This window comes from Hyperolius riggenbachi, chromosome 10 (assembly GCF_040937935.1).
Source record: "Hyperolius riggenbachi isolate aHypRig1 chromosome 10, aHypRig1.pri, whole genome shotgun sequence".
NCBI classification, from domain to species: Eukaryota; Metazoa; Chordata; class Amphibia; order Anura; family Hyperoliidae; genus Hyperolius; species Hyperolius riggenbachi.
Window position 1 is genome coordinate 22,443,107 of NC_090655.1, and position 12,653 is coordinate 22,455,759.

Sequence of the window (12,653 nt, forward strand, 5' to 3'; positions counted from 1 at the left end):
CCAGTGTGGGAACAGAGGGGCGTAGGAAGACAAGGGAAGCTTCTCTAGTTACAGGTACTCTTTAAGGCATCCATAAAATTTCACTTTCATTCAGTTTTAAAGCAGCACTCCGCCAGCAGCGGATACAGTGGCTAGATTTCCAGCCAGTCACTTGTGTCTAAACTCCAGTCAGGATCTATACTGAAGGTCACCTGATCCAGCCTTTTGCCAGGAGTCGAGCACCCATTTCAGCAGCCCACAGCGGCCACGTGTCCAAACAAGGGAGGCCCACTGGCATTTCCCAGCAGCAGAGCTGCGGTTTGATTGACTGCTGGGGATGAGTTCCTTTTTCTTTCAGCAATCTCTACAATCCGGCCCCTCTGCTAACATTTCCATTCTGGAGATCAGACTGAGACGACATCCTGGCGGCCCACGCATTTCGCATATAGCAGTTTCCCCATTGATTCTGTATCTCTATACTTATCCGCGGTGACTCCTGCTTCACCCCTATACTATTCCTCTCTGATAAATAATTCAGGGCTTATAGATTAAAGCGCATCGAACAGATATATGATTTTACAGCTGCATAATGGAGAACAACCTTAAGGGCTCGTTTCCACTATTGCGGTGCAGAATCGCCTGGATTCCACCGCTGATGAAATCGCATGCGGATGCGATTCCGCATGCGTTTTTTGCCGCGAATTCGCATGCGAATTCGCCTAGGTGAGGGTATATGCGATTTTAACCATGTCACTGCCTGTGTGAATTTACATTGGTACCTATGCGAATTCGCATGCGAATTCGCGGCAAAAAACGCATGGGGAAAACGCATGCGATTTCCCTATTAAATACATTGTGTGCGATTCGCCTGCATTCCACACGCAGGCGAATTCTGCAGGGTGTTCCGTGCAGATTTTCTCTGCACAATAAAACGCTCCCGCAGACGCATAAGTGGAAACAGGCCCATTCACTTATATTGTCTATGCGAATCTGCATACGCAAGACGCATGCGGATTCGCGATAGTGGAAACGGGGCCTTATGCAGTTCAAGATTGTGTTCCACAGGGTTACAATTCCTCTAACCGACATTAAATTTAACAACCGGCATTATTCTGCAACTGGAAGAAGATAAAAACAACAAAAAGGAAAAAAAAAAAAAAAAACACACTTGCAGTACAGGAGGAGAGCTGCAACACTCCCCCGTCTAATAATGCCATATGCCCTGTACAGTATGTTCCCCGCCACAGCAATACTGGCAGAGCAATGACTTGGTGGCAGATTGAAGCTTATTGAACGTTATTAGTTATGTAATTACTCTCACAGCTCGAAAAAAGAGGGGGAATTATAGACCATCACCTTGATTTCATTAATTGGAGCTTAAAGAGGGACTGTCGTAAAAATAACGCAACAAATAAAATTGCCTGAAGTAAAATCTTTTTTCGCCGCAATTTAACCACTTCACCACTGAGAGGTTTTACCCCTTGAGCACCAGAGCAATTTTCACCTTTCAGCGCTCCTTCCATTCATTCGTCTATAACTTTATCATTACTTATCGCAATGAAATGAACTATATCTTGTTTTTTTCGCCACCAATTAGGCTTTCTTTAGGTGGGACATTATGCCAAGAATTATTTTATTCTAAATGTGTTTTAATGGGAAAATAGGAAAAAATGTGGGAAAAATTCATTATTTTTCAGCTTTCGGCTATTATAGTTTTTAAATAATGCATGCTACTGTAATTAAAACCCATGAAAATTTGCCCATTTGTCCCGGTTATTACACCATTTAAATTATGTCCCTATCACAATGTTTGGCGCCAATATTTTATTTGGAAATAAAGGTGCATTTTTTTCAGTTTTGCGTACATACAATTACAAGCCCATAGTTTATAAAGTAACAGTGTTATACCCTCTTGACATAATTATTTAAAAAGTTCAGCCCCTAAGGTAGCTATTTATGTATTTTTTTTAATTGTAATTTTTTTAATGACCAAAAAAAATACAAATTGGGGAGTGTGGGAGGTAATGAGTTAATTTTTAGTGTAAAAGTAATGTATTTGTATATGAAAAATGCTTTAGGGTGTGGTTTTACTATTTGGCCACAAGATGGCCACAGCAACGTTTTGTTTATGCGACCTGCAAGTATAGGAAGTACGCTTGCAGGAAGTCTTATGAGGCTTGAAAAGTTGTTTTTTTTTTTTCACAATGATCGCGCTGCTTCTCATAGGAGTAGCCGATCATTGTGGGGGCTTAGATCAACGAACGGGAACGTTTTTTCCCGTTCATGGATCTCCGGGCGACAGCGCACATGAGTGTGGGAGCGCGCGCACGAGCAAGCGGGAGGTGCGGATATCTCCGTCCCTGGTGTTGACAGGGTGGAAAAAAGTACGGAGATATCCGCACCTGTGGGGGTAAAGTGGTTAAAGTGAGCTTGAAGCATTTAAAATGAAATAAAATAAAACAAGAAAAAAAAACCTGTACTCACCCAAGAAAAGGGGAGGCGCTAGGCAGGGCCGGATTTACCATAAGGCACTGTAGGCACAAGCCTACAGGCGCCTGATGATGTAAGGGCGGCTCACGCCCCTCCCCTAATGCTTTCCTCCCTCCTTTCCTATAAAGAGTCCAGGGCAAAGCATAAATTAGAGGTTACACACCCAGTTCTTGGCATTCCACTGATGAGATCTCCCTTCAGTTGGGGGCATCACAAGCCATTTAATACTGAGGGTGCCTCTGGCTGTCGAATGCTAAGAGACACCTGTAGCTACCTATGACAAGCAAGGGAAGTAAGGGCAAGTGACAGCTGGGCCAGCCTGCACACTTGTGGTGCGGTTTGTCGGGGGTTTGTAGGTTCATGGTGGGTAAGGTCTAGGTTTCCAGTGCATCTGTGCCTATACGCTCCTGCGAGAGGTTTCGGAAGTTTTTGGGAGCCCGAGTGCTCTTGAAGACAGGCGGCTCTGTACTGTGCATGCGTGAGTAGAGAGCGTGCTTGCATATGCGCAGTACGGAGCGGTCACCCCAAAGACTTCTGAAACGGCACAGAGCAGTCTCCGACCCATGGGAGGAGCCAGTGGTGAGACACGAGGACTGTAGGAGGAACAGGAATGCTCTATAGGACCCAGAGTCTTCCCTTTCCTTTACTAAGTATGTTTTTTTTTTTTTTAAACACTTCACAATCTCTTCAAATTCTGAAATGTCTCCCATGTGACAACATCTTTAGTCCTGTCAGATGTAGCTCTGTGGAATGTCTGTTTCGAAAATGTAAAAGCTAGTGAAAACAAAGCCTGATCTGGTCTCCCAGCATGCTCTGGGAGGAGAATTCTGCACAGCTAAAAAGCCTAGGCTAAGCTTTACTAGAAGAGCAGGGCTACATGCTAATACGCACCAATATAATAATAATAATAATAATAATAATGCGAACATTTGTATAGCGCTTTTCTCCTGTTGGACTCAAGCGCTCAAGAGCTGCAAGCCACAGGGACGCGCTCAAGAGGCCACCCTGCAGTGTTAGGGAGTCTTGCCTTGAACTCCTTACTGAATAGGTACTTGACCTAGCCAGGATTCGAACCCTGATCTCCCATGTCAAAGGCAGAGCCCTTAACCAGTACACTATCCAGCCACTATATAGATATAGGAAGAGTTTCTAATGCTGATTGGAGGGAAGTGACGCGGGCGGGTAGCCTAAAGGATTATTAGGAACACCAAACTAATACGATGTTTGACCCCCTTTCGCCTTCAGAACTGCCTTAATTCTAAATGGCATTGATTCAACAAGGTGCTGAAAGCATTCTTTAGAAATTTTGGCCCATATTGATAGGATAGCATCTTGCAGTTGGTGGAGATTAATGGGATGCACATCCAGGGCATGAAGCTCCCGTTATATCACATCCCAAAGATGCTCTATTGGGTTGAGATCTGGTGGCTGTGGGGGCCATTTTAGTACAGTGAACTCATTGTCCTGTTCAAGAAACCAATTTGAAATGATTCGAGCTTTGTGACATGGTGCATTATCCTGCTGGAAGTGGCCATCAGAGGATGGGTACATGGTGGTCATGAAGGGATGGACATGGTCAGAAACAATGCTCAGGTAGCCCCTGGCATTTAACCGATGCCCAATTGGCACTAAGGGGCCTAAAGTGTGTCAAGAAAACATCCCCCACACCATACACCACCACCACCACCACCAGCCTGCACAGTGGTAACAAGGCATGATGGATCCATTTTCTCATTCTGTTTACGCCAAATTCTGACTATCAGACCAGGCAACATTTTTCCAGTCTTCAACTGTCCAATTTTGAGCTTGTGCAAATTGTAGTTTCTTTTTCCTATTTGTAGTGGAGATTAGTGGTACCCAGGGCGGGGTCTTCTGCTGTTGTAGCCCATCCACCTCAAGGTTGTGCGTGTTGTGGCTTCACAAATGCTTTGCTGCATACCTCGGTTTTAACGAGTGGTTATGTCAGTCAAAGTTGCTCTTCTATCAGCTTGAATCAGTCGGCCCATTCTCATCTGACCTCTAGCATCAACAAGGCGTTTTCGCCCACAGGACTGCCGCATACTGGATGTTTTTCCCTTTTCACACCATTTTTTGTAAACCCTAGAAATAGTTGTGCGTGAAAATCCCAGTAACTGAGCAGATTGTGAAATACCGGCCCGTCTGGCACCAACAACCACGCCACGCTCAAAATTGCTTATATCACCTTTCTTTCCCATTCTGACATTCAGTTTGGAGTTCAGGAGATTGACTTGACCAGGACCACACCCCTAAATGCATTGAAGCAACTGCCATGTGTTTGGTTGATTAGATAACTGCATTAATGAGAAATTGAACAGGTGTTAGTAATAATCCCTTTAGGTGAGTGTATGCTTATGTATTAAAATCCAGACGACAGAGATGTTATTAAACATACTGTAAATATATGACTAAATGGGAAAAGGCGATTCAGACTGTTGTGTACATAATTTCCCCACAGACTTTCCCAAAGGAAAACACATGCAAAATACTATTTCAATGGTACAAGAATTTAAAGAGTCTAAAAATAAAAAAATCTACCCCTTGGTCTAAGGGCTCGTACAGATGCCAAACTCATGTCCCCCATCAGGAGCTAATCCCCTTGGACGACATCGCTGGGCCGGGCTGCACACGTGTGTGAGCTTTGTAACCGACGGCCCGCTGTGTTGCTGTGCGGGGGGGGGGGGGGGGGGGGTGGACAAGGGAGAACGACGCAGCTGTGGTTGAGTATATCCGTCTAACGGTTTGCTCACAGGTTGAGCGCCGGTGTTGATCGGGTGCCGTACACACGCCTGATTGTCGGCTGCGGCGGTCACTGACAGCTGATGACTCAAATTACAGTTGTAATTAGTCACAGATGAGGGGGGATTATCCAGGCTAAACTCTCTAAATACATACAGGTGCATTTCTCTGTGTTTTCCTTCTGTCCTGGGCAAGAGTTCAGGTCCACTTTAGTCTATTTAGGATTAGCACTATAGATACAATTGTTTATCTAATCAGTTTATTTTCACTTCAGGTTTTCTCTACTGCTAGGTACACACCTTACAATTTTCTGTTAGATTTCCTGTTAGATTTACCTGCTAGACAGATTTTTCCCAACATATTGGCATGTAAATCTAACAGAAACTTGTATGGTGTGTTCCTAGCATAAGGGCTGGTCCAGACGGACGCTTACGGAGCGCTTACCACAAGCGTTCGGAACGTTGCGGTAAACGGTCCCATTCAAGTGAATGGGAGCATTTACACCGATCTTTTGCGTGCCTTTACACGATCGCGGAGTTCGGGTCCTAATTTTCGCTAGCATTTGAGCTGCCCCTGGAAGCGACATGTAGCTTCCAGGGGGCGGCCAACCGCGACGGCTAATGTCCCCCTAGGGGAAGAAAAACGCGACTGCATCGGAACGCGACGCGAAGGCTACTGAAAGCCTGATCGCCCAGCCGCCGCAACGCCCCCAAACGCGACGCCACGCAGACGTCCGTCTGAACCAGCCCTAAGGTAAGGGAACCAGGGAACTTTCCAGGGAGAAGGTTATCGGGTATCAAGGTGTTGTAAGGTTGTCCTAATAAAGTTCAAATTGGTGACACACTGTGTTTACAGGAAATTCTATTAAAATATGGCTTAATTAAGGTCTTCTGGGTAAACATTAACTGATTATGTTTAATATGTGTAAAAAAAAAAAAGAAAAGAAAAACCTACTATAGCTGCTCTACATGAACTATACTATACTATAACACGAAACTGGTAAAAATAATCAAAGTAATTCCAAACGCTACATAGCATGAATGCGGAATGGATGCTAATTAATACCTGCTGGGTAATATGAAATATTTATTAAATCCTCAGATGCAAACATTGCAGACATTCAAAACAAAATGCGATAATCCACATGTAGAAGAGAGAGGGGAAGGTTAAGGCGGCACTCTGACAAGCAGGCAGGAATCCTGTGACTGTACGCACCTCGGGCCAATCAACCGCACCTCCTGACATTTTTGAATACAGTTTGCAGTAACCAATTATCAGCTTCAAGAGAGTTATCTGGTTTGAGATAAGTGCACTGCTTTTGAGCAGAACTCGTCATGCTGTAAATCCTTGGAATGCTTTGATATCTCTCTGCTAGCAGAGGATATAGAAGGGGTTAGTGTCTCACACTGCCCCCTAGTGACAAGTGGCCATAAATACACACTGCAGCAGTCCTAATTAGTAGCAAGTAAATGTAACAAACAAGAAATAAAACTATGTGCTAAAACAAATTGGACTTGCAAGCCATTAAATAATTTGCTAAAGGGTTAAAGTAAACCTAAGAGGATATAAAAAGAAAAAGTCCGATACTTACCTGGGGATATGGAAGACTCTGGATCCAAGTAGGGATGAGCTGTCGAAATCGGTACATTTTTGCCTTAGAATTTGGCTGTTCCGAGCAAAATTGCAAAAAACATAAATGACTCTGTTCCGAGTACTGCGTTCCGCTCTGCCAAGTGAAAATTGGCTTCAGAAACGAGGTCTCGTCCAATAGTATACAAAGTGTATACAGCACAGTGTACTGCAGAAAAAAAGTCATTTTATCCAGTTTAAAAAAATAAAAAAATCCTGATAAACTTAAAAATTGATTTTCTCAAAAACTGGTCTTTTCTCAAATGTTTTTTCTCCTACACCATGCTCCTTATTGATCCTCCTAACATACACAGCAAATTAGGTGACGATAGCATGCTGGCTATTAACTGCAGAATTCAGCGCCATTGACTTCAATAGAAAATGCCTTCGGAACATGAATACAGGCAAATTTCGTGTTCCGATTTTCGCCAGTGGAACACCGAATTTCGAAGAGATTGGAATTTGGCTGTTCCAATCAACCCCACTCCAGAGGTTTTCTCTGTCTCCCTCCACCTTGCAGTTGCAGCGATGCAGCGACACACTGCAGCAGTCCTAATTAGTAGCAAGTAAATGTAACAAACAAGAAATAAAACTATGTGCTAAAACAAATTGGACTTGCAAGCCATTAAATAATTTGCTAAAGGGTTAAAGTAAACCTAAGAGGATATAAAAAGAAAAAGTCCGATACTTACCTGGGGATATGGAAGACTCTGGATCCAAGTAGGGATGAGCTGTCGAAATCGGTACATTTTTGCCTTAGAATTTGGCTGTTCCGAGCAAAATTGCAAAAAACATAAATGACTCTGTTCCGAGTACTGCGTTCCGCTCTGCCAAGTGAAAATTGGCTTCAGAAACGAGGTCTCGTCCAATAGTATACAAAGTGTATACAGCACAGTGTACTGCAGAAAAAAAGTCATTTTATCCAGTTTAAAAAAATAAAAAAATCCTGATAAACTTAAAAATTGATTTTCTCAAAAACTGGTCTTTTCTCAAATGTTTTTTCTCCTACACCATGCTCCTTATTGATCCTCCTAACATACACAGCAAATTAGGTGACGATAGCATGCTGGCTATTAACTGCAGAATTCAGCGCCATTGACTTCAATAGAAAATGCCTTCGGAACATGAATACAGGCAAATTTCGTGTTCCGATTTTCGCCAGTGGAACACCGAATTTCGAAGAGATTGGAATTTGGCTGTTCCAATCAACCCCACTCCAGAGGTTTTCTCTGTCTCCCTCCACCTTGCAGTTGCAGCGATGAGACCTCAAAAGCTTGTCCCCACACACAGAGGCACTCTTAGAGCTGGACGGCTTTAGCTGTGTACTCCTTTCTCAACTTCCTGATGAAGCGGGGTCCCGCCGTGCAACACGTTGCAAACTTTGTCGAGTGTATAAATAAATTGTGTGTTATACCTTAACATGTTCCCTTGTTGTGGCCTTTGGAGTGGGTAAGGGACCACCCCCGCCACTTCCAGGTTTTAAAAATGTTACCGTATTTTAACCTTTTGGCGCCTCTGTTCACCTTGTTACTGTGGTACTTGCGCATGCGCAAGTCGTCAACAAGGGCTTCTCAATGGTTTTGCCAAGGAGACATCGCTGGAACGGCTTACCTCTATTTATCCCTTTTTTTCTCCCTACATGTACACTTTAAATTTGCAGTCAAAATTGAATACATGAATACCAATGAATACAGAAATACCTAATACCACATGAAGGAGATCGTTCTTACGGCCCAGGATAGGATGGACCTAAATGTCAGAGTTTGGGCTGTTTGGAACGAATGACCATGACTCACAAGATTATAAGTCTGCATTTCAGATGCTCTGAACTAAACTGTTTTTGAAGTATCACTTTCTGAAATATAGTTCATTTTCTTTCTCTGTTGGGCTTACTGCGTCACCTGCATATCTTGATCTTTTTAATATGCTGTACCTTGCTACTGTGTTAACTGATTTTTTAATACCTGGTTGCAACCAGATATGCTGCAATGTTTGAAGTTTATGTTTGTTTATGTTTTCCTCTTGCTAATAAAGCTTGAAAGTGAGAAATACCTAATATCTGGACATGAGGGGTAGGTACAAAGATTTCCTAATTCCAATACTTATGGGCTGATAGAACACCTAATACTTGCATCTGGGGAGAACACAGGTTGCCCGATACTGGTATTGGGGAACCTGCAAGATTCCCTTATGGATATCAGGGTGACGAGGGTCCCAATGGCTCCTTAATACTAATATCCTCGGGGAGTGCAGGGGGTCGGTTGCACAGACTTCTTAAAGTAAACCCGAAGAGGAAATTAACTCATGAGATAAAATAATTGGATCTGCCCTCCTACTCCTAATTTTTTTTTTCGCATATCCCATGGTTTTATTTTATACTTAAACAATTACAAAGTGGATTCACTGTTTTATTGTCTCTGCTCAATGGCAGTCTATAAAGAGTCCCAGAGTTAAAATACATGAACTATTGACCTTTTTGCCATCTCTCCCCTGCCTTCAGATGTTGTGTTCTGCCAGAAAAACCTTTATGGCTGTAACTTGCTTATCACTGAGGCTTACTATATTCCCAAAAGGTACCGACGAGCGAAGCAGCCACTTGCATGCCAGAAAATGAACTCTTTTAGGCAGCAAGAAAAGAAAAACAACCTGGCTACTAACACGTTTTGCACCGTTCATACACGTTTATCTCATGTCACATGTAGCCTCTGGTTCACTTTAACCACTTCTCCACCACAGGTTTTTCCCCTTCAAAAGCTCTTCCCATCCATTTGGTAATAACTTTATCACTAATTATCACACTGAAATGATCTATTTATTATTTTTTTGCGGGAAAAACGAGGATTTCTTTGGGCAATACTTTATGCAAAGAATTATATTATTTTATTTGCATCTGACAGGGAAGAAGAAAAAAATGGAAAAAAAAATCACCATTTTCTCAGCTTTCAGCCATTGTAGTTTAAAAATAAAATGTGCTATTGTAGATAAAGCAGACACTTTTTATTTGCCCATTTGTCCCGGTTATTACAATGTTTAAATTGTGTCCCTAGTGCAATGTACGGTGATAATATTTTATTTTGGTTTAGGGGTGAAGGAGTTTCAAAAATAATGAAAATGTATTTAAAGAGAACCCAAGGTGGGATTTAATTATGCTAGTGGGGCACAGAGGCTGGTTGTGCACACTAAGACCAGCCTCTGTTGCCCCATGGTGTGCCTCCAGGACCCCCCTGCGCGCCGCTATCCCCTCCGCAGTGCTGGCGAATCACAGCATGTCGCCAGCACAATGTTTACCTCTGCCTGTCTGTTAGCGCCACTCCCCCGCCTCCTGTGTATCGGCGCTACCCGCCCGCGTCCCATCCCTCCCGCTGATTACAGGGAAGTGACGTGGGCGGGTAGCGCCGATACGGAGGAGGCGGGGGAGTGGCGCTAACAGACAGGTAGAGATAAACATTGTGCTGTCGACACGCTGCACTGCGGGGGGTATAGCGGCGCGCAGGGGGGTCCTGGAGGCACACCATGGGGCAACAAAGGCTGGTCTTAGTGTGCACAACCAGCCTCTGTGCCCCACTAACATAATTAAATCCCACCTCGGGTTCTCTTTAATGTTCCTATGGTAAGTGAATAATGGTGTATTTGGAAGTAGTTTTACTTTTTGGCCACAAGATGGCTATACGTACACAGTTTTCTTAAAATAGAAAACAGAACCAGATATTTACATGTGTTTATAGGTGTTTGTAAACAAGACATAGAAAAGCGTGGCAGAAGTTGCTAAGTGGTTAATATTGGTAACTTGGGTGAAGGAGGGCATAAAAAGTTTTGCTGGGGGGGGGGGGGGGGGGGGCGGCGGTTTTAGGCAAAATGGGGCCCTGGGCTAAAAAGGAACACAGGGCCACTTACATTTCCATCCTATACTGGCAATAAACTTGTGACCTCTAAATTCCCTGACTTGTCGGGCCCCTAAGGCACTTGGGGCCCTGGGCAGTTGCCCAGATTGATGCTATGGAAGCTCAAGCCTTGGGGTCCAGTGATTTCTAGCATATCGCTTCCAGAAAGAATAGACACGGAATGATGATATTGGGGCATTATGAAATAAACTTGAGGTTTATTTATGTTCATGTTTTTCATGCCTGTTTTGTGTTAATTTTTCGCTTGACTATGTTCTGAAATTGACAAAAGAGTAAATTGTGCATAAAGGATCTCATTCAGTTTTGCTGCATGACTCATGTCAGCTTTTCAGCTGTCTCTACAGCCTGACATAATACCTGCCTCGGTGTCGGTGTTCACTGATGACGCACAGCCTAGTTGGGCTTTTGTTGTGTAAATAAACATTTCTTCAGCTCTGACAATTGCACACAAATAAGAAGTGCATCTTAGAACTTCTTATTTCTGCTCCTATTTTTTTGGCACACCTTCCATCGGAAATCCATTGCAGATGATCAGGAACGTCCCACTATATGCCAGCGCTCTCACATGGGTGCCTTGGTGAATGTCCCCCACAGGGAATTATCGTATTAAACAAATGATCCATCTGTACAGCTGGGTTACACAAAAGGATGCCTCATCAATCACCTTCATCTGGATATATATTTTTCCATTTCCTGTAACCCTAGCCTGTATATGGGCCCTGGATACATGAAAGAAATGTTGCAGCTGCATAGCAATCCCCGCATTCTCAGATCCACAGGTTCTAATAATCTAGTCATACCCAGAGTCCACTTGGAAACTGTTGGTCCCAGAGCCTTCTGTCATGCTGCCCCTACGTTTTGGAACTCCTTACCTCAACAGATCAGGACAGCTCCATCTCTAGAGGTGTTTAAATCCAGACTGAAAACCCACCTGTTCAGTTTGGCATTTGCAGAAATATAACTTTTGTTGTGTGAATACTTCATCCTACTACGAATTACTGAATCTGAGAGAGCCTAAGCGCTTTGAGTCCTATTGGAGAAAAGCGCTATAGAAAGGTTATTGTATTGTATAAATACCTTCTGTACTGATAACTGTACAGAAAGGTTCCTTTTTTAATTTAATCTCATGGGAAAGAGGAACTTTAAAGAAAAATAGTAGTAGGGGGGAAAAACGAAACAATACATTGCAAAATAAGAAGTTGAAAATAGAAGTGATATCAAAAAATGATTGACATTTGCCATTCCATTTGTTCATGTTTCCTCTACAATGAGCCTGCTGGTCATCTTTACTACTGGCAGACATGAAAAAAAAATAGTCAACACCAACTACCATTATCTATAACCATACCCACTAACAATGTGATAGGCCAAAAGGTATTTTTTTTTTTTAGATATACATATGCACAAAAGGAGATTCTGGTTACTTGGCAGTTGGAAACCGCCATTATTTCCCACAATGCAACAAGAATCACAGACAGCGAATTGTCAGGACCTAGGCCATGACATCACATTATGGGAGGGGTTTCACCACAATATCAGCCATACAGAGCCCCCTGATCTATTTGAGAAAAGGTAAAGATTTCTCATGTGAAAGGAGTTATCGGCTATTGATTTTGATGAAGCTCAACATCAGTTACACATTTCACTTTCCTCTGGATCAACAGGGACACATGCGAGTCTAGGATAGTCTAAAGGTTGCCACGCACCATACAAGATCCAATTTGTTGCCAATTCGATAATTTTCGATGGATTGTCCTGAAAAATCGAGAGCTTTACTTTTCCGAACGAAAAATCCGACCGGTTTTTCGATTTTTGGAGATTGGACATGTTAGAAATGTCATTAAGCAAAAAGCAATACGGGGAGCACCATCCCCTACAATCAATACGCCACCCTAT

At 43.0% G+C, this 12,653-nt stretch overlaps 1 protein-coding gene across 4 annotated transcripts in view; it reads right to left on the bottom strand.

The window, feature by feature from the left end:
• The window catches only part of STK32C (serine/threonine kinase 32C), a 375,239-nt gene that overhangs the window by 85,265 nt on the left and 277,321 nt on the right, over positions 1 to 12,653 (bottom strand). The window contains exon 1 of one of the 4 annotated variants that reach the window (XM_068258164.1): positions 6,818 to 6,864. The exons of the other annotated variants lie outside the window; for them this stretch is intronic. The gene's annotated coding sequence lies outside the window, so the exon portion shown is untranslated. Of the gene's footprint in view, positions 1 to 6,817; positions 6,865 to 12,653 lie in introns of those variants that run through there. 4 annotated transcript variants of the gene reach the window in all.